The 21707-nt window shown below is 42.4% G+C and overlaps 1 protein-coding gene across 13 annotated transcripts in view; it reads left to right on the forward strand.

The window, feature by feature from the left end:
• The window catches only part of nrxn1a (neurexin 1a), a 2153831-nt gene that overhangs the window by 2128272 nt on the left and 3852 nt on the right, over positions 1-21707 (forward strand). The gene's annotated exons all lie outside the window — the stretch shown is intronic.

The following is a 21707-nucleotide window of genomic DNA, read 5'->3' on the forward strand; positions in this document are numbered from 1 at the left end:
ATATCAACAGGCAGGTGAGATCCACATAGAGGCCCCAGGTCATGAGCAACAGCCCCCAAGGGGAGCCCGCCATTACGGTTGCCGTGCATCTACAGGCCCCACATGTCATCGGATGTTAGAGCACCAGTGTCAGAGGAGATTGCGCATATAGAGAGGATGGTGAAACGTCTCTGTGCCCTGCTCAAGGGTGACTTGCAGCCCATGGGCTCCGGTGGACATCCCATGCATTTGTTCCTCATAGTGGCAGCAGTTCTAAAGCCTGTCGCCTCTGCAGCCTTTTAGGGGCCCACCAGAGACCTTTGTGGGGTCACACAGTCAACAGTGCACCGCTGCATCAGGGAGGTCACCAATGCCCTGCAGCGAAGGGCTAGTGAGGATGTCTGCTTCAGGACGGACTCTCATAGCCAGGCCCAGAGGACCATTGGTTCTGGCACCATTGCCGGAGAACCATAGGTTATAATGTTCATAGACTGCACTCATGTGGCCTTCAGGCCTCCTGCCAGGCTACCACCTGCAGACGTCACCATTAAAGGAGCCCTCTCAATCTAGGTGAAGCTGATATGTGAACACCGCAGATGCTTGCAGCGAATGTGTAACCACTTCTCAGGCAGCTGCCATGACACCTGGATCTTGTGCTAGTCCCAGTTGCCACCGCTGTTCACTGAACTGGCTCAGATGGAGGGGTGGCTTCTTGGAGATAAGGGATATCCTTTGCAGACATGGCTCCCAACACCGGTGAGAGACTCCACCACTGCTGCAGAGGAGAGATGCAGCGCCAGCCACTGAGCTACATGAGCCACCATTGAGCAGGAGATCAGCATGCTGAAAGAGTGCTTCCAATGCCTGTATGGATAGGGTGATGCCCTGTACTACGGGCCGAAGAGGCCAGTTCCTTTCTTTGCTGCTCTGCACAACTACGCACCCAATATGGGCCGGGCCTGGCATGATGAGGAGAGACATCAACAGGATTCCTTCTTGGACTATGAAGATGTTGAGGACCTACAACATGTAGGACGCATGGGAAGACAGATGGCATCCAGGCTCTGCACACAGGGCTAGCAGTGAGCTAGGGATGTACGGAAGTGCTATATTAGACAAAGGCTGCCTGCTCCATGGGAACTGGCAAGAGCTCTGCAAGCCACATGTCACCCTCACTCACCTGCTGTGCACCAGTCCACATCTGCAGCATCCCTGTGTAAACCATTAGAGGCAGCAGCTGACCGAGCCAATGTCCATGTCACCGCATCAGTAGAAATGCTCATGTGTAATGGTGGCAAGGCAATGATGTTATTGCATACGTTGGCTCTCCTGAAGGGCCAACAGTGTCAAGGGATGTGACATTGGCCCTACATGCTGGCACACATCATTTGCACAGAGGTAAGAACACACATGTTAGTGCAGAACATTTAGTGAAAGACATATATACATTGTTGTGACACCCATGCATTCCCATTTGTGTCACTGTGATGTCTTTAGCCACTTGCGGGTGCCCCTTCTCGGTGCAACCTCTGCGCTAGCAGCCAGACTGTGGGTGACTTTGGCTGTGGGTGACTTCAGTGGTCATCCTCTGCCCTCCTGGGAGGGACCAGGAGCAGGGGCATTCTCTGTGCCCCTGGTCCCTCTCACGCCTCGCCACTGCTCAATGAATGTGACGGTAGTGACGAGGGATTGCAGGTGTGATTTGATTCTGGGTCACCATGAGGGCCACCACCGCCTCAATGGATGACGCCAAGTACTCACATGCCTGCGACATGGCAACAATCATGGCATGGATAGACTGCCCTATTGTTAGCTCAAGGCTGCGCATAGCCTGTGGCATTTCTGCCTGCAGTTGCCATAGCTTTTCCAACAGCTCCAACCTGCCCTGTTCTGTCGTCAGCAGAGGGTCATCAGTAGCCTGGGGCTTAGCATGGGCCTGGCCACTCAGGGGCCTCCAACTGTCAGGGACCATGGCTGTCTCTGCTTCAGTCAGCTGCTCGGGCACGTGTACAGTGCTTTCACCAGATTGTGACCTACACTCTAAGGCCGGAACGATACCCACCAAAGTGACAGTATCTGCACTGGTGGAAGGTGCATTAGTGTCATGGAACGGTGCTTCCTCAGAGTCTGGCTCTTCCTCCAAGGCGGCGGATGGCACGTACCCTGCTGGGTCCGATTCTGTTCTTTCAACTGGAAGACACAATGGGGAAAGGACATTGTCAATTCTGCTGTAACACACTTTACATTGTCAGCAGCATTGCATTACACAACCAACAGTACACAGTGCCCATCTTTAATATCAATTGGACATCTGCTCACTTTGGAGCCCGATGTCAAATCTGCCCGAATGAGCACGCCTGCTGCCTTGGTGCCAGCTGCAGGGTCTCCTCCTCGGCATCCGTCAGTGTCAACTGGTTGGCAGGACCTCCTCTGGTGTGGGTGGACTCCCTAGAATTGTGGGCCATCTTTGCCTGGAGGTGAAAGGGGGCAGATATTAACAATGGCATGTCAACAGTGCGACACATGTCAAAAGACAGTTGCTGGCCACAAAGGTGGGGGGTTCTTGGTGTACACCTCTTAGTGCGCCACTTACGTATGTGCCATTCCTTGAGCATTGGACAAGGGTAAGTTGTGCCTTACATCACACCATTCATGTTGCCTCTTCCCTCCCCGCCCAACCTCCCATTCTTTGGCACAGCAGTGGCACACGAATGCCACTCTGTGTGGGTGCACCCAGTTTCAAAGGAGCCGTGACAGACATTGGTACTTATTCTCGCACTTCTCAGCAGGCTATTCATTCTTTTCCGGCACTGCACACAGTCGCGCCCAATGGTACCACGGCTGCTCACCTCCTGAGCCATCTCCAGCCAGGCTGCCTTGGTCAGGCGAGAGGGCCTCTTCATGCCATCGCTGGGAAAGAAGACATCCCGCTTTGCACACACAGCCTGGAGGAGGGCAGTCAGGGAGGCATCACTGAACCGTGGTGACACCCTGTGACACTGCTGTGTCTCCATCACTTTACTCTGCAACTCTTTGTCCACAAGTCTTCCTTGGTGCAGGCACAGCTGCTGTACTGGCAGCCCTTTAAATAGGGCCCCAGCACATGACTTGCAGCTGTGCCGGTGTGCAGCACGGATCCGGAAGTCCCGCCCCCCGCGTAATATTGGGGGGGGGGGCGGGTGGCGCGTGGCCTTTATGGAGATGAGCCCCCATGATTAAATTCAGTCCGTGATATGTTACGACCACTCAGGACAAAGCCCCCAATCGAAATATATGATTCTGATCGCGGTGGGAGTACGCACTGTCAGTTCAGTCCCGTTGCTCCACAGGTCGCAGCATATTTCTTTACGCTTTCCAAATTGAAGAAAAAAGCAGCCAAATTGACCAATTTAGTAACCCCCAAATGAAGCTAACCACAGCACGTATCTTTAGATATCCACATTATTACTATTTATTTTTTAAAAATTAAGTCTTAACACTACTAAGATAAACCAATATCTAAAGACCTTATAACTTCTTATTTAAAAATCTAATTCCCTTATTTGCATACATATACTCGGTTTTAAATTAGCTGACTGAAAAAATAGAACAAAAAGGTCTTTGCAGATTACGTTCCTGACAAATGGTCTTCCAATACAACCAGTCAAAGTTCACTTGCAGTCTTCCAAGGTCCAATGAAAACAAAAGTTCATTCCAAAGATAGTTCGGCTATTGTAGTATTAAACTCTTTTTTCTCGGCGTTGAACACAGCAGCTATCGATAATTTGTTGTGAAAGAAAAAAGTTTTTTTCTTATTCTTTTATGGAATTAACTCGGCTTGAAATTTTGTAGAATTTTGAGAGAGATATAAAACAGCTTTTCTTCCTTCAGTTTAAATTGTCTCAGAGAGCTCTGCTTCTTCCTTCAATTGCTGGAACAGTCTCTCTCTGCAAACCAGTCTCAGCCAGCCAGTTTTCAAAAGTCAAACTGCAACATTGAATCTCATTTCCTGTCTCTCTCTCTCTGGATGTTGCTCGGTAACCAGAATGCACCCTGGCTCACTGTACCTCTGGAGAGTTCTTAAAAGTGCACTGTTCTTCTTACAGTCTTAAAGGCGCCCCGCAATATTTCCAAGGAGAGAAAAACACAGGACCGTGACAAATGTAACATAGAAAACCCCGAGAAAATGGTGTCAAAGTAAAAGGAAGTACTTCTAAATAACATTACAGAACTGCAGCATACAGCCACTTTTCATGAATTCAAAGCAAATTATGTGAACAGTCACTCACAACATTGAGAGCCTGTCATGTCTATAACCCATATAACTCATGTGTCTTCTGCATGCTGCTGTCTCTAAAATTCAACTGTCTACAAAATATAGCTGAAGGGAGCCTGGGATGACTTAAACTGCTAAGCCGCAACATTCCCACCCCTCCTAAAGTGCCACAGGGACCGCATGCTGCCCAAACCTAAATGCCCAATGAACTTACTGCCCCATTCATCTTGTTCAATCTAAACCTCCTAGCAAGAAATAGTCTTGATCCAGCTAGCAAATAATAACATCCAATGCTGTGTCTGACCCTCAATCCAGGTGTCTGCAAATATTAATTAATCAGTCTTGCATATATTGTACCAGGACCTGATAAAACATGTCAGTTTTGTACAACTCAATGAAAAGCCAGGGAGAGATGAAACAACCTGTTCAGGTAGCTGATGATCTCGACTTTGTTGTTGCTTTGTGCTTTAACTGCGTCCTGTACTGGGAGAGGAGCTTCAGTGCACCATATTGCTGCTCTTTTGTACTCAGTTAGGAGTCAGTATCTGCGAGTGCACTAGATTCTGCTATAAAAGTGTAGAGCTAGAGGGAAAACATGTGGAACTGGCTTTCTGTGCTTACATAAAACAAAACCAGCAGCCTTATCCCAATGGCAAGATTGTAGACCCACATTTTTATGAATCTATGATGTCATCAGTCATTAATTAGTGTAAAAGCACCTTTAAACATACATTGTTACCAATATTTGAAGTCTTTTGACTGTTTTGAACAGACATACAAAAGTAGGAGAATTAATGACTTCATTGAGAAAAGAATCATTTATATATTTCATTAAACTTGATATGTGTACAAAAGAAACGAACAGGATAACTCTTTGAAAAAGAAATCTTCCAAAAGCAGAAAAGGTTTACTAAAAAAAAATGCTTACAGCATTTCAACTATTGTTTTAGTCTGACTAAGCTAGCCATAACCAAACATATCATTTTGAATTTATTACATTCTAACTGTTTGAGTTTGATGCACTGATTGACAATATGGGAGGACTGGCGTATAATCTTCTCAGGTTGCCCACTACTATAAACATCACTGATATATCAGATCATTGTTTCTTTCTGCTCCCTTAAAATGAATTGCAATTCTGACAGAAGGCTTTTCCATTCTGGACTACATGGTGAATCTGTCTGAAAGTTGTGTCCACAGCTGCCAGCTGTTTGAAATGAGATGATAAATTATTAGATGCCAGAGAACAGTGTATTTAAAATTCATACAGATAGCTAGCCCTGCCTCCCAGCAATGCTTTGATTTTACTTGGATAGTTGACTGGCCACAGACCCTAGATCCAGACTATTGCAGTAATATGCAAACAGAGGCTTTTCTGTACAATATGAATGAAATGGGGTAATTCGGATACATTTTTCATTATTGTCCAATTTACAGTGCAGCTGGATAAAACAATGGTAGCTTTACAAGTTGACACGAACCATCTGAAATGTAACTTGTGAGTTTTTCCTTTTAAGCTGAGATTTGTTGTATTATTAAAAGTTCTGTTTTGGTTATTTCAAAATGTTAACATTTTACTTTCAAATTAAACACAGAATAGAAAATGACAGTGATACAAGCATGTTACAAAACAATTGATGCCTCATGGCAGTGTTGCAAAATTGCAGACTTTAAATTAGTCATTTAATAAAATAAAAGGGATAGAATCAACCATGTAATCTACCAAAGGAAGTGTTGTTCCCAAAATCCACATGACATATTCAGAAGACACACCTCCAGCAAATTACAATTGTGCTCACCAGCACTCTTACTGTTCCTAGTATTTAAGTACAACAATGAAGTTTAGTAAAAGCAAAATACTGCAGATGCTGGAAATCTGAATTAAAAACAGAAAGTGCTGGAAATACTCAACAGGTCAGGCAGCATCTGTGGAAAGAGAAGCAGAGTTAACGTTTCAGGTCTGTGACCTTTCATCAGAAATCAGAATGAAGTTTAGTGTTAGTGCTAAACTTGGTCATTTCCATCTGAAAGACCTGATGTAGCATGTCCGCATGAGAACGCTGTTAGACTGACAAAACAGGAAATAACTCTTCTGAATAAGAGGACCTTTCTTGATGACCTTTTAAACTATGCTTTTGCCCTTGGGGGAAATACGATGGGCTAAAAATATTTCCTTTTGAAAATATTGTCTTCTTTTAATAAAATGTTGTAATGCAACACTCATCATTCACATTCAGCCTGCAACCAGTAATTTGTAAAATTATAATATGTCTGACTCAGTCTGGATGTATTAATTAGTCTAATTCAATGTTTATAGAAATTAATTAAATAGGTTATAACTGTATAATGGATCAGAGCAATATTATTATGTTGAAACAATGTTAGCTCTACCTTTTGGTTTCATTAAATTGCATTGCAGATGGCATCACCTTAGTTTCATAATTGGCCTGCTGGCTTTGTTATTCTATTTTAAAGGATAAAGTTTCAAACCTACATATTCAGCAATGAGTCAGGTATATTACACACAGTACATTTCACCAGTGATGTTAAACACTTGTATGAAGTCGATATTGGTCTGGTGTCTTGTCATCCTTTAACTTGCTCAGCATAAAATGACCATCCTGTCTGAAATCTGTTTCTTTCAGTACTTTTTCTCTCCACCCACACAACCCTGGAAATTCAGACTGCTCATGGCTGCCTCCATAGGCACAATATTGATAAATGATTCTAATATATTTGCTATGTTATTTCTATTCTTTTACTACATCAGGAATATCTGTGCAGTGGAAGGTCGAAATTGGAATGGGTGATCAGATACAGCCCTATAATTATACATACTATATTATACCATAACCATACATTCAAAAGCTGCATTCAGAATATGTTTTGGTTGCCACTATGATCTGGGATCAAAAGCATTTGTTTTCCCCTCAAAATGGAAAATTGGAGTTCAGGACTTTTAAAAATATTGAGGCTGGTAATATCAGACAAAGTACAACTCAATAATTATAATTTTCTATAGTCCCTTAATGGCAAATTTTAAGCTCTCGCTGCAGCTCTCAACTTGTTACAATTATATATTACATTAATTTACAAAAACCCTGAGAGTTCTGTGGAAATAAATTCACACAAGGTCTCCCCTGCAGCAGAATGTCTGCTTACTGACATGTGGTTTCAGACTCAACTCAGGCCGAGGTCATTACTGTAACCCAGCTCTTACAGTATGAAGAGGCGTTACACCCACATCTTTCTATTACCAAGCTTCAAACAAGTGATTAACGCACAAATCACTTGCACAAAGCAAGGAAATGTGTTGATTAAGGACATTCTATAGAATTAAATATTATTTTGAATTATTTGCCTGTGCTGACAGAAGACAGTGAATTACAATTGAGGCTAATTAAAGGTAACTCCCATTAAAACATGGCTCTGGTATGCAGAACTATGGAGTAACATCTATAGAATATGATTTTTTTTGCCCTTCTAACCACTGTGTCCAATTATACAATCAGTCATCGAGACCTATCAGTGCAAGTCTAAATTAGAACAGCTGAAAGACAATAAACAACCCCCACTGATGCAGCTTGACAAAGTGAGTGCAATTGTCCTGCTCTATAACTGTGGCTTGAGACCAAACTACAGACTCAATTCTTTCATTTACAATCCGAGAGACATGATATATAAATCACTGCTCATCAGATCACATGGTAAAAAAAAAAATCACTTTGTTGTTTTATCATGTAAGTCTGCCATTTATTGTTATTTGCTACAAGATGCCAGCTAATACAAAACAATACTTAATTGGAAACGGAATCTTCAGCTTTTATGTTTTTCTATACAACACCAGCTACAGTGTGCTTCATGGTACTGATGCACCAAGGGACTGAGCTGCTGTTGATACGGTTAAAGTTTATATTGTTTCAATCCCTGAGTAAGATACCACCTTATAATTCATGGAAAAAACTAAGCTATTAAATATTACATAAAAATAAAGCATAAAAACATCTGTGAAGTTTTGCCAGATTAACCTCCTCAAATATACATGATTCTTGGAAAAGGACAAGTGGGGTTATCTGTCTGGTTCCACCTCTGTAACATCGCTCACCTCTGGGCTTACCTCAGCCCATTTGCTGCTGGAAACCTCATCGATGTCATAGTCACTACATTCTCAACTATTCCAGTACTCTCTTTACTGGTCTCCTATTCTTCACTTTCTTCAGCACGTCCAAAATTCTGCTGCCCATATCCTATCCTGCAGCAAGTTCTGTTTATCCAACATCCCTATCTTTGTTGACATACATTGGCTCATACTACCTCATGAATCAAATTTAAAATTCTCATCCTTGTGTTTAAATTCCTTCATGGCCTCTCTCCTCCCTATCTTGCAACTTTTTCAAGTCCACTATGAATTCTTCTACTGATTATTGACAAATGTGCCTTCAGCCGCCAGGATCTCACTCTCTAGAATTCTTCTCTAAACCTCTTTGCCTCTCCCACCATCCCACCTTGAAGATTCTCCTTAAAACTCACCTTTATGACCAACTTTTGCTGACCCTCCCAATATCACCTTTGGCTCAGCATCTGTGGCACAATTTTCTATGTTACAGGCATTGTATGAATACAAGCTATCACTGTACTTTTTGTTCTATTGCAGAAATACAGTTGGTGAAGGATAGAACTACAGCCAATTTCTACACACTTATATTTATTTACAGAGTTATACATTTCAAACATACACCTCCTAACCCAACAACCACAGTTTTAATCTGTGTCTATTTATAGGGGGTTCAAGTGAATTCCCAGTTAATGCCCATCACCTGCATACAATTAAATACAGTTAATGTGCAATTAACCATTACAATTAATATTTTGTTTGAACTGGTGAGCATGATTGAAATTTAATGCAGCTATTCTACCCTTCCCCCAAATCCAGACTGACTTAATAACCTTTTTGACATTGGCATTCTTTACAGATTTAAATTAATTTTAAGTGTCTACATCCTTTAATTGAGAATAAAAAGAAATCCAGATAAAGGAAAGCATGAAAATCTATGAAGTATTAGTACTGAACCCTTAAACAGAGAACGCAGCTGCACATCTCCTCCAAAATCAGGCCCTAAATGGCAACGTCTATCTGCCATGTTGACATACTTATCCCGTTCATATAAAATCTTTCACACATAAAAGTCGGGTTCCACAATTAGCACACATAGGTTCTATCTGTTTTGCCCCCATGATAGGTACAGACAGGCCATAGATTAGTGCTGTATTGGACAGAAATCAGTTCCACCTTAGTAAATTTGCCAATCAGGTCTGTCATGGCATTGGAGCTCCCACTGAAAAACAGGTGAGAGCTTTATTCAACTATTAAGATGAAGACAGGTGTGTCCTTCATCCAATTTCCTAGTGTGCTGTATATCGAGTCCAACCCATGCCCAGGAAACAATGTTCATGGACCCTAAAACTGGACAATTCTGATAGGAGCCGTTTAAGGGGTACAGAATGGTAAGGAAATTGACATTTCAGACTGCCTTATATCTTATTGATCCACTCCCTCCAAGTATTTTCTGGTCCCCATCCCAAAGGTACTTTTCACATTCCTCCTCCTTGCCATTCAGGGCCCACTGGATTTTTCCTGGCATATCTGAGGTATTTCAGGCGATATTTACACAGCCTCCACACTTATGCACATTGAAATTAGCTGACTCTTAGTGTCAGCACCGTGACCTCAGCATAGGCAGAAGTCTAGTTTTGGGTCCTTTGTCCTAGACATCATCTCATCCTGCATTTGCTTCCTTGCTCTCTGGATTCCACATAAATCTCCTCCATTCTATGCTTCTCTGTTAGCCCTAACAAACATTTCTGCCCCACACTAAGCTACATCTGAATTGCCAAGGCATCTTTCAGAAGTAAGATTCCTTTCAAATTAATTTTGGTGAATGAACTGATGAATCATTTTTTTCTAACTAATGTTAGGGTCAAGTGAGGAGGGGTTGAAGGGCTTTCCTCTCCTCTCTGCTTGTTAGACCACAACAGGTTTAATTCTTTCTTAAAGAGGATGTACTGGCCAATTCAGTTGGTGTTTGATTACTTACTTGCTATCATCATAACAAGAACCAATCTGACAGCTTTTCTTGAGTTAACAAAGAAAGAGGTTAACTTTACCTAAACTAAACTTGATGTTTATACACACACAAATAGGTTACAGAGTGGGGAAAGGTAGATTAGTTGAGTTAGAGATAAAAAAAAGGTATTCAGTCTGTGGAGTTTGGTTATTCGGCTGGCTTCTAGCTGAATTCAGTGGTCCTGAGGCTTTTAGTTTGAATAGATAGATGACTGATTCGGTTAATCTCTTGGAGATAGCGATGCATATGATTTCCTCCAATGGTGTTTCTGGTTGTAGCCAGAGTATGCAAAGGTGTCAGTCAACACGTAGGATTTGAAAGTTTTCAAGCTAGAATGGAGAGAGAAAGAGAGAAGGAACCCCACTTAGGGTCTGCTCATGTCAGAGTCCAGTTGCTTCTCCTCTGCTGCAGGGTAAAACGCCAGCTTAAAACCACAGATGAGGAGGAGCTTGTCACATGACAGTCACTCAGCCATCAAACATAGCAGTTAGCAGTAATTCTCTGCTTGCTGAGAGAACAGGTAGTTCCTTTAAACTTCCTGGGTTTTAGTTCTTGCTGGGAAATTACCAGACATTTTGTCTCGTCACAAGCATTGCAGTGTAGGATACAGTGTTGCAAACTAGGTGATCATCTTAAGCTGAAAGGATGACTTTGCTGGCAGTTTGTCTTTTAAAAATGCCTTTTAGAAAAATATAAATTCAGATCTCCAGTCAGAGGATTAAAGAAAATTATCATTCAACAAAACATATTGGCATAACGCCTTCCCATCATGCAAAATGAAATGTGACAACAGAAACATTTCATGATAGGGTCACAAATTAAAAAGAAGCTGGACACACACTCATCCATCTCACTGTCAAAGCCATACTCTTTTTTTAGCCAGGATGGTTCCGTGCTGAGCTAAACCCTAATAAACTTTTTCCCTGCAATGTGGGTAATCTTTAGGTAGTAAGGTTACAGAAGCAGGCTCCAACGATAAAGCCTCGCATTATGGGTTTTGAAATTTTCTATAAAGATCAAAGGATTGTGGTGGGTATAAGCTGCAGTCTCTAAATCTATTTTGGACATGTATCTCAAATTTTTTGAGAGCCAGCAACAGTCCCAGGGCTTCCTTCTCCACAGTAGAGTATCTCCTTTGATGTTTGTTTAATTTTGTGGAGAAGTACCCAACTGGTCTCTCAATGCCTAATTCATCATCTTGGAGAAGGACGGCACCTACCCTGAGGTCACTTGCATCCACTGCCATTTTAAATAGTTTATTAAAGTTTGGAGCTACCATCACCAGTTCATTGGTTAAGATGGCTTTCAGTCTCTGGAAAGCTGTTTGGCACCTTCTTGACCACACTACCATTGCTTCTTTCTGTAATAGGTCTGTCAGTGGGACAGCGTCACTGTGCACTAACAGATCATCCAGATATACTACACAGTTGGGTAGGCTAGCTGCTACCTGGTTCATCAGCCTTTGGAAGGTGACTGGGGCATTTCTTAATCCAAAGGGCATCACCCAGCACTGGAATAAGCCGTCAGAACAAAGAACAGTACAGCACAGGAACAGGCCATTCGGCCCTCCAAGCCTGCGCCGATCTTGATGCCTGTCTAAACTAAAACCTTCTGCAATTCCGGGAACCGTATCCCTCTATTCCCATCCTATTCATGTATTTGTCAAGATGCCTCTTAAACGTCACTATCGTACCTGCTTCCACCACCTCCCCCGGCAGAAAGTTCCAGGCACTCACCACCCTCTGTGTAAAGAACTTGCCTCGCACATCCCCTCTAAACTTTGTCCCTCGCACCTTAAACCTATGTCCCCTAGTAACTGACTCTTCCACCCTGGGAGAAAGCTTCTGACTATCCACTCTCTCCATGCCACTCATAATTTTGTAAACCTCTATCATGTCGCCCCTCCACCTCCGTCGTTCCAGTGAAAACAATCCGAGTTTATCCAACCTCTCCTCATAGCTAATGCCCTCCAGACCTGGCAACATCCTTGTAAACCTCTTCTGTACCCTCTCCAAAGCCTCCACATCCTTCTGGTAGTGTGGCGACCAAAATTGTACGCAATATTCTAAGTGTGGCCTAACTAAGATTCTGTACAGCTGCAGCATGACTTGCCAATTTTTATACTCTATGCCCCGACTGATGAAGGCAAGCATGCCGTATGCCTTCTTGACTATCTCATCCAGCTGCATTGCCACTTTCAGTGACCTGTGGACCTGTACGCCAAGATCTCTCTGCCTGTCAATACTCCTAAGAGTTCTGTTATTTACTGTATACTTCCCACCTATATTAGATCTTCCAAAATGCATTACCTCACATTGGTCCGGATTAAACTCCATCTGCCATTTCTCCGCCCAAGTCTCCAACCGATCTATATCCTGCTGTATCCTCTGACAATCCTCATCACTATCCGCAACTCCACCAACCTTTGTGTCGTCCGCAAACTTACTAATCAGACCAGCTACATTTTCCTCCAAATCATTTATATATACTACAAACAGCAAAGGTCCCAGCACTGAACCCTGCGGAACACCACTAGTCACAGCCCTCCATTCAGAAAAGCACCCTTCCACTGCTACCCTCTGTCTTCTATGACCGAGCCAGTTCTGTATCCATCTTGCCAGCTCACCTGTGATCATGTGTGCCTTCACCTTTTGTACCAGTCTGCCATGAGGGACCTTGTCAAAGGCTTTACTGAAGTCCATATAGACAACATCCATTGCCCTTCCTTCATCAGTCATCTTCGTGATTTCCTCAAAAAACTCGATCAAGTTAGTGAGAAACGACCTCCCCTTCACAAAACCATGCTGCCTCTCGCTAATAAGTTCATTTGTTTCCAAGTGGGAGTAAATCCTGTCCCGAAGAATCCTCTCTAATAATTTCCCTACCACTGACGTAAGGCTCACCGGCCTATAATTTCCTGGATTATCCACGCTACCCTTCTTAAACAAAGGAACAACATTGGCTATTCTCCAGTCCTCTGGGATCTCACCTGTAGCCAATGAGGATGCAAAGATTTCTGTCAAGGCCCCAGCAATTTCTTCCCTTGCCTCCCTCAGTATTCTGGGGTAGATCCCATCAGGCCCTGGGGACTTATCTACCTTAATGCTTTGCAAGATGCCCAACACCTCCTCCTTTTTGATAATGACATGACCCAGACTATCTATACTCCCTTCCCTAGACTCATCATCCAGGTCACAAAAGCCGAGATCTCATTAGCTCAGGGGGTTAAGGGAACCTGCCAGTATCCTTTTAACAAGTCAATCTTGGTCTTTGTGGGTGGTGTTTCCTACTCTATTTATACAGTCTTCCAGGCAGGGAATTGGGTAGGAATCAGCTCTGGTCACTGCATTAATCTTTCAATAATGAATGCAAAGCCTTGTTGAGCCATCAGATTTGAGTACAACCACAATTGGGGAACTTCAACTGCTCTGGCTGGGCTCAATCAGTTTGTGCTCCAGCATATACTGAATTTCCTCCCAAACTTGGGGCAGTTTCCTGGGACCTAGGCGATAGGGATTTTATTTTATGGGAGGGGGTACTCATAGCAGTATGCCCTGATCATTGTCTTTAGGGTCTGGTGGTACCGCTCCAAAGCCCCCTGCGACTGTGGGTGGTAGGCTGAGGACTTTAGCTGGGTTATGCCCATGACCTTTAGAAAAATACTGGACATAAAATTTGTGCCCTGATCCGACTGGATCGCAGCAGGCAGCTCATATCGGACGAAGAATTGGGATAGCCCCTCCACCACTACCTTGGCAGAGATAGTTCTTAGAGGGATAGCTTCTGGAAATTGGGTAGCCACATCCATAATGGTGAGAAGATACTGGTAGCCCCCTTTTGCTTTCATCAGGGGTCCTACATAATCTACCAGCACTCTGCTGAATGGTTCCCTAAAAGCTGGTATGGGAATTAGTTTTTTTGCAGGTTGAAGCTTCCCCATAATCTGGCCCGTGTGGCAAGTCTTACAGAACTCCACCACATCCTTGTGAAGTTGTGGCCAGTGAAAATGCTGTCTGATACTAACTTGGGTTTTTCTGATACCGACATGTCCAGCTATTGGAATCTCATGGGCTAGTCTCAATATTTCCCTATGGTACCTCGGCGTCACCACTACCAGGTGAACCATGGTCCACTCTTCATTTGCAGGTCTGTGAGGAGATCTCCACTTCCTCATCACCATCTCATCCTTAAAATAGTAGCACTCTGGAAATCCCTCTGCTTCAGCTTCACGTTGGGCAGTCTGTTCTAACTTTTTTAACCCTGGTTTGGCTTGCTGAGTCTCAATCAAGGAAGATCTGTTTAACCCATCCACTGAGTCCTCTAACTTCCCAAAGAAGGTTTCTGATAACCAGACAGTAGGGTCATCTGTCTGCAGTGCCAGTTCAGCCTCCTCTGACAGAGCTTGTTTGGCCATGGACTGGCTAACCACACAGTCAGGAAAAATGCCAGGGACCTTTTCCTGTAACTGCTCTGTCTCCCTGACCTCTTTCGGTCTGTCTAAAACCACTGGGGAAGCTACCACCTTTGCCCCCATCAGATCGTTACCCAGGAGCAGGTCGATCCCGTCCACAGGTAAACTAGAGACAATCCCCAAGGTTACCGGTCCTGAAACAAGGGCGCATTCCAGGTGCACCTGATATAAAGGTATGGGCATATACTTTCCTCCGATACTGTTTACTAGCACTCCAGCATTCACACTCTCTGGCGGAAAGGTTATGCCTTTTCCCAGCAGAACGGATTGGGTGACCCCTGTATTCCTAAATATGACTATGGGCTTACTCACCTCACTCGAAGGTAATGGGGTCACTTTCCTCTGGACACAAAATCCTGGTAACTCTCACAGATTTTGTTAAGTTTTTCCGCACTCTCAGCGGTAGGTTTACTGGGTTTTACTGCCAGAGTCTGGTCTGCCGTGCTTTCCATCAGGGCCTCTTTTTCTGCACTGATCTGGTGTACCCTGACTAAACCTGTGGCTTTTCCCTGTAACTTCCAGCAGTCGGCTGCCTTGTTACAATGGAAACATACTGGCTTCCGGGCGTCATTCCTGTTCCCAACACCTTCCTTTTTGGCCTGAGGAGGGCTCCCTGTGTTTCCAGTTCTCCCTTTTTGCTCTTGGCTGTTCCTTCCATCACCTTCTACCCTTTTCAGGTTTTTGGAGGTGACGAGGGAAGGGTTTCCCTTGGAGCAAGGGCTTGTGAATAAGTGTATAATTATCAGCCAGGATTGCTGCCTGCCTGGCTCTTGGATCTTTTGTTCCTCCACATGGTTTCTTTTGCAAAGGGGAAGTGAGTTTTTGAACTCCTATCTAAGGTTTTCTTAGATGGACTCTATCTTAAGTGCCTCTCTCCATCAGTCTAAAGCGAGTTGCTTAACCATTGTGAACTCAATGGTAAGTTTGTTCAGGCTGCTTTCAGAACAAAGAAAGAACAAAGAAAATTACAGCACAGGAACAGGCCCTTCGGCCCTCTAAGCCTGCGCCGATCCAGATCCTCTATCTAAACATGTCGCCTATTTTCTAAGGGTCTGTATCTCTTTGCTTCCTGCCCATTCATGTATCTGTCTAGATACATCTTAAAAGATGCTATTGTGCCCGCGTCTACCACCTCCGCTGGCAATGCGTTCCAGGCACCCACCACCCTCTGCGTAAAGAACTTTCCACGCATATCCCCCCTAAACTTTTCCCCTCTCACTTTGAACTCGTGACCCCTAGTAATTGAATCCCCCACTCTGGGAAAAAGCTTCTTGCTATCCACCCTGTCTATACCTCTCATGATTTTGTACATGTCAATCAGGTCCCCCCTCAACCTCCGTCTTTCTAATGAAAATAATCCTAATCTGCTCAACCTCTCTTCATAGCTAGCACCCTCCATACCAGGCAACATCCTGGTGAACCTCCTCTGCACCCTCTCCAAAGCATCTACATCCTTTTGGTAATGTGGCGACCAGAACTGCATGCAGTATTCCAAATGTGGCCGAACCAAAGTCTTATACAACTGTAACATGATCTGCCAACCCTTGTACTCAATACCCCGTCCGATGAAGGAAAGCAGGCCGTATGCCTTCTTGACCACTCTATTGACCTGCGTTGCCACCTTCAGGGAACAATGGACCTGAACACCCAAATCTCTCTGGACATCAATTTTCCCCAGGACTTTTCCATTTACTGTATAGTTCATTCTTGAATTGGATCTTCCAAAATGCATCACCTCGCATTTGCCCTGATTGAACTCCATCTGCCATTTCTCTGCCCAACTCTCCAATCTATTTATATTCTGCTGTAAAAGAAGGTTTGGAATTTTTGGTGGTACGCCTCCAGTACCTGCTAATATACACTCAGAATAGCATTTTTAGTCATCTTATAATCTGATGAACTCTCATCAGGCAACAGTGAATAAACCTCATGGGCTTTTCCTGTTATTTTGCTTTGCAGTATCAGTGTCCGGCTGTCTACTGGCCAATTCAACTGTTTTGCAAGCTTCCACAGCCCTTTCACTTTGGTATCAACTGGGAAAATGTTAAGAGCTCAGCACACAGTCCTGAGCTAGGAGTAACTCCCTCACTAGTGGTGCCTTCACTGGTTTCATTGTGACTTCCCCTGCCTTAACTTCCTTTGGAAAGCCTTTTCCTTTTATCTTTCTTCCCTTTCTTTTCCCCTTTCCTCTCTTTCTTTTTCCCTTTCCCAGAATTCTCTCTCCTCTCTCTCTCTGGAATTCTCATTCTAGTCTCCTCTGTTCTAGCTGTATCTTAGCACATGTTCCTCTGTCTGTTTCAGATTCTATGCCTGTCTCTGGTTCTTCAGTGTCAGCTTTAAAATGGTTGGCCACAAGTTTTAGGATTTTGGGATTCGTAGATTTTGGACGAATCATAATCTCTAACTGCCCAGCTACATTCCTAAACTCTTCAACAGATAGGACTTTTAACCTGGCCCAAGTTACTTCAATCTGTTCTAGGAGGTATTGGCCTTGAATGTGGACATTTTAATATTCTGGCACTGAAAACCACAAGAGAACCTGTACTGATGTTTTTAAGTTATTGCTAGGGATCAATTTGGTTACTTGCTTCCAATTTCCCTTTTGTCTTTGAGTTTGATGCCAGGTGTGAGCCCCCACATTTCTGTTATGGTCAAGTGAGGAGGGGCTCCTTGTTAGACCACAATAGGTTTACTTCTTTCTTAAAGTGGATGTACTGGCCAATTTGGTAGGCATTTGATTATTTACTTGCTGTGATCATAACAAGAACCAATCGGACAGCTTTTCTTGAGTGAACAAAGAAAGAGGTTAACTTTCTTTTACCTAAACCGAACTAATAAAATAATAAACAAAGTGTCAACTTTCACTCTCACACACACTAGAGGCTTACAGACACACAAATAGGTTACAGAGTGGGGAAAGGTAGATTGGTTGAGTTAGAGTCCATGAAAGAAGGTCTGTGGAGTTTGGTGATTCGGTAGTTTCTAGCTGAATTCAGTGGTCCTAAGGCTTTTAGTTTGAAGAGGGAGATGACTGGTTCAGTGAGTCTCTTGGAGATAGAGATGCGGATGATTTCCTCCAATGGTGTTTCTGATTGTAGCCGGAGTATGCAAAGGTGGTCAGTCAACAAGCAGGATTTGAAAGCTTTCAAGCTAGAATGGCGAGAGAGAGACAGAGAAGGACCCCCACTTAGGGTCTGCTCATGTTAGTGTCCAGTTGCTTCTGCTCTGCTGCAGGGAAAAAACGCCAGCTTAAAACTACAGATGGGAAGGAGTTTATCACATGACAGTCACTCAGTCATTCAAAACATAGCAGTTGGCAGTATTTCTCTGCTTGCTGAGAGAACAGGTAGTTCCTTTAAACTTCCTGGGTCTTGGTCCTTGCTGGCAAATTAGCAGACATTTTGTCTCTCTCCTGAAGCATTGCAGTGTAGGATAAAGTGTTGCAAATCTAGTTGATCATCTTAAGCTGAAAGGATAACTTTGCTGGCAGCTTGCTTGTCTTTTTAAAATGTCTTTTAAAAAATGTGAATTCAGATCTCCAGTCAGTGGATTAAAGAAAATGATCATTCAACAAAACACATTGGCATAACGCAATTATACATTATACATTACAGTACCAATTTGTGAAAGTGTAAAATTGTACCTTAAAATATATAAAACATACATTTCTGTTGAAACAATGTTAAATAAAATGAAATAAATCTATTGGCTAATTCAAATCACTACACTGCTGTGAGAAACCATACTGTCTGCTCTTAATCTTGACAAGCAGAAAGCTCTTCTTTGAAATTTGAAGGTATACTATCTAATTTCTGCCACCTGCAAGAGTGATGACCCATGGAAATGACTCTGCATCAGTCAATCTCCTATTGTGTATAGCACTGATCCCTGTTTCTATACTAAACAGCTAGAGATCGGTATTGCAGAAATGTTCTAAGTACTGCTCATGATTCTTAGTCTCCTGTTCCTCTCTAGAACATGACTGAAAAGGATGAAAAGTTGAGTGAACTTTACCAGGATTTGAATCCAAGATATTTTGTATTCAATTCAGCAGTCAACCAACAGATCAACTGACATGACCTTGCCATTAGCTGATTTGTCTAGCTTCCATATATTAAAATAAATTGTTTTAATGTGTGCTAATCTAGCCACTAGATTACTCTGTGCAGGATCTCTGAACTACAACATATTCCTCCTGTGCTTGATTTTGCACGGTGCCAGTAAACAAGCACTGTGGGACTATGCTTTATTTCAATAGAGTTTGTTACAGTGGCAGGTTTTGGGCATTATGTGCATAATAGGAACATAAAATGCTGAGATTTAACAACAGGTAAATCAATATGTGAAACAAAAAGATTAGGTAAGATTCTTCATTAGGACTGGTAGGAGATGAACTATCAGTCATGAAATATATACAAAAATAGGAAGGGGCCAGAGGAATCCTATTCCCTACCCTAGTTAGAATAACAATAAAATTGGGTCATGTTCTTGGGTGAGCAGATTTCAATTTAACTCAGAATTACAAGATTAAACATACTATTATATTACCGTAGAACCAAGTTCATGTTTCTTGCAATAAAGGTTAATTGACTATTTTGAAGAAAAGCTGTACTTTTATTTCCATAATGAAAACTGGCCTTTAATCCTTCTGATAGTGTTAAAGCTGAAAGGTTAAAGTTTCTTAACAAATTAATCTGCTAAACCATTCTGCATCCAGACGTTGTTTTATTGAAATTTTCTGGTTATCTCTGACTATTCTGTTCACCCTCATTTACATTATTGGTTAAAGTACTAAAGTGTTTTGTGTTCTTTCCTTAATTTATTTATTTTATTTAGAGATACAGCACCGAAACAGGCCCTTCGGCCCACCGAATCTGTGCCGACCAACAACCACCCATTTATACTAATCCAGCAGTAATCCCATATTCCCTACCACCTACCTACACCAGGGACAATTTACAATGGCCAATTTACCTATCAACCTGCAAGTCTTTGGCTGTGGGAGGAAACCGGAGCACCCGGCAAAAACCCACACGGTCACAGGGAGAACTTGCAAAACTCCGCACAGGCCATACCCAGTATCGAACCCGGGTCCCTAGAGCTGTGAGGCTGTGGTGCTAACCACTGTGCCACAATTCTAAAGTTTTGTTATTAAAATAATGGGAAAACTAGAATTTCATGGGCCTAACTGAACATTAAAACAAGTTTCAAATCTAGGACAAACACTTGATATTCTGAAGACATGTGGGAGCATCAATTATTGTTAAAACTGAGTTTCTCTGCTTAAGTAATTGAATATGGGAAATGATGAGTGCAGACTTTTGTCATCCATTGTTTTGTTAATGTGAGTGTAAAGTTCAAAGTTGACCTGGTTTGCAAGTGATGGGCACACAGGGGAATAAAAGCAAATGTGTGTAAACTGACAAAGAATTTACTGCAGTGCCATTGAGGTTTTAGGGGAAAAAGTCTGTTGGTAGCTTAATAGTATAATTATGATATAAGTACTTTGCATAATTATTTTTCTTATTTTCTAAGGTAAGGTTGTACATACCATGTCACAAACTGTTTTGTAATGGTTCAGCTTTTATATCTGTATGCTCTCTCCTCGAGCTGTGTGCAAGCACGTTTTTAGGAGGTTAGCAGTCAGGGCAAAATGGCATGAACTAGCAATTCTTTTAAATGGATATTATACAGATTTGACCTGAGAATTATCTACTTTGCTGGGAAAAGTTATTGTTATTGCAAGTATTTCAGTGGCAACGTTTAAAACGCACTGACATTTAATGAACAGTTTATCTCAGAGCCTGACTGACAAGGATACGTGAGTCGATGAAGAAAACCCTCAGAGCACCCCACCTTTATTGAGTCTCTTAGCTTTAACATTCTGATGTGTGGTTCCTGGGCTGTGGCTTGACTTTTTTGTGTTGTGTTTTATTTTAAGTTTACAGGCTATTCAATAGACCGCTCACTCACTTTGTTAAAACATGCAAAAACCTGTGTCCTTGGGAAAGGGGAGGGATGTGTTAAAATAAATGTGGGGTGTACACTGATATCACGAAGATTGGATATTCTGTAATGTTTTAACAGGTAAGCTAATTAATTTGAAAAATTGAACACAGCTTTAAGAGATTTTATAGTCTTACATTGGCGCTGAAATACTGTAAGAAATGTTTCAAGATCATTCTTTTACAACTTTCTTTCATTTTTCCTTCATGCAAAATCATGGGGGCAATTTGTTGACTGACCTGTATGGTGAGCATTCTTTTTTGATATTTTCAGGATTAATGTTAAAATGTTAATGTTTGCATTCAACCAATAAAGGCTGATTACGGTTGCCATCTATTTAGTAAAAGTCTCAATACATGCTAAGTTATCTAATGCTAATGATTCCATACTTAAACATTGTTTTTTTGGTTATTTCTTTTAAATAAGCAGCAATTGCGCGGTGCTGCCCATTTCTAATAAACCTTATACGTTGTCTTCTCCTAAGAGGTAATTTTAATGATCACAAAAGTCCCAGTAGAAACCCATTCCTGTACTTTATCACGCACCTTTTGCTTTCCGTCATCATAAGTCATTCTTGATTTATTGTTATTCACAACAGCAAACTGTCATTTTCTTTGACTTCAGCAGCAAGATTGCTTTGTATTCCTGAATGTGATAAACACTAATTGTGTTAATGGGATGGTATTATCCTTAAAGCAGAGTTCTTTCATAGTGGTTGGTGAAGGCACAAGGGGAGTAGTTTAATTCCAAACTGCCCCCTCGTGATAAATATTTTTACACAACTTTATCCTAAACAACAGATAACAGCATACCTACAGGGTGCACATCAACATTTGAAGGTTACTTCAAAGTACAGGCACCCGGGTGGGAA

This window comes from Heterodontus francisci, chromosome 13, assembly GCF_036365525.1.
Source record: "Heterodontus francisci isolate sHetFra1 chromosome 13, sHetFra1.hap1, whole genome shotgun sequence".
NCBI lineage: Eukaryota > Metazoa > Chordata > Chondrichthyes > Heterodontiformes > Heterodontidae > Heterodontus > Heterodontus francisci.